Below are 455 nucleotides of genomic sequence, written 5' to 3' on the forward strand. Positions count from 1 at the left end.
ATGTGTGCACTTTGGTTGTTTGGTTGTGTATTTGAGACCAGAAGCAAGGCGACATAATTCATTCTCTTTAATAAATAACAAATTGAGATGTCCCTGACACTTCCTGACACCCTGAAGAAGAAAACAAACATCTGAAGTCATAACGACACAAACATGAATGAGTATGTGTGCGTTGGCATGTGTGTTTTTTTAGAAGACACAAACACACATTACACAGGATGGGACACTCCATGATCAAAGGAGAAACTCGGCAGTGAGAGAGACAGGGAGGGAGTATGTATGTGTGCATGTGTGTGTGTGTACTGTCTGTAAATACAGCAGCAGAATGCAAGAGCAGGGCAGATGAGGTGATGCAGACTGGAAGGAGAGGAGAGGAGGAGAGCAGAGGAGAAAAGGGCTTGGACTTTCATCTCAATATCAAAATACACACACATATTCACACACACAAACACACA

The 455-nt window shown here is 42.6% G+C and overlaps 1 protein-coding gene across 1 annotated transcript in view; it reads right to left on the bottom strand.

Annotated features, from left to right (window-relative positions):
* fras1 (Fraser extracellular matrix complex subunit 1) overlaps window positions 1-455 on the bottom strand; it is a gene marked incomplete in the record, with an annotated part of 218,544 nt that overhangs the window by 139,286 nt on the left and 78,803 nt on the right.

The sequence above is a fragment of the Morone saxatilis genome, unplaced genomic scaffold (genome assembly GCF_004916995.1).
Source record: "Morone saxatilis isolate NCDOM2014 unplaced genomic scaffold, NCSU_SB_2.0 Contig16, whole genome shotgun sequence".
In the NCBI taxonomy this organism is placed as follows: Eukaryota; Metazoa; Chordata; class Actinopteri; family Moronidae; genus Morone; species Morone saxatilis.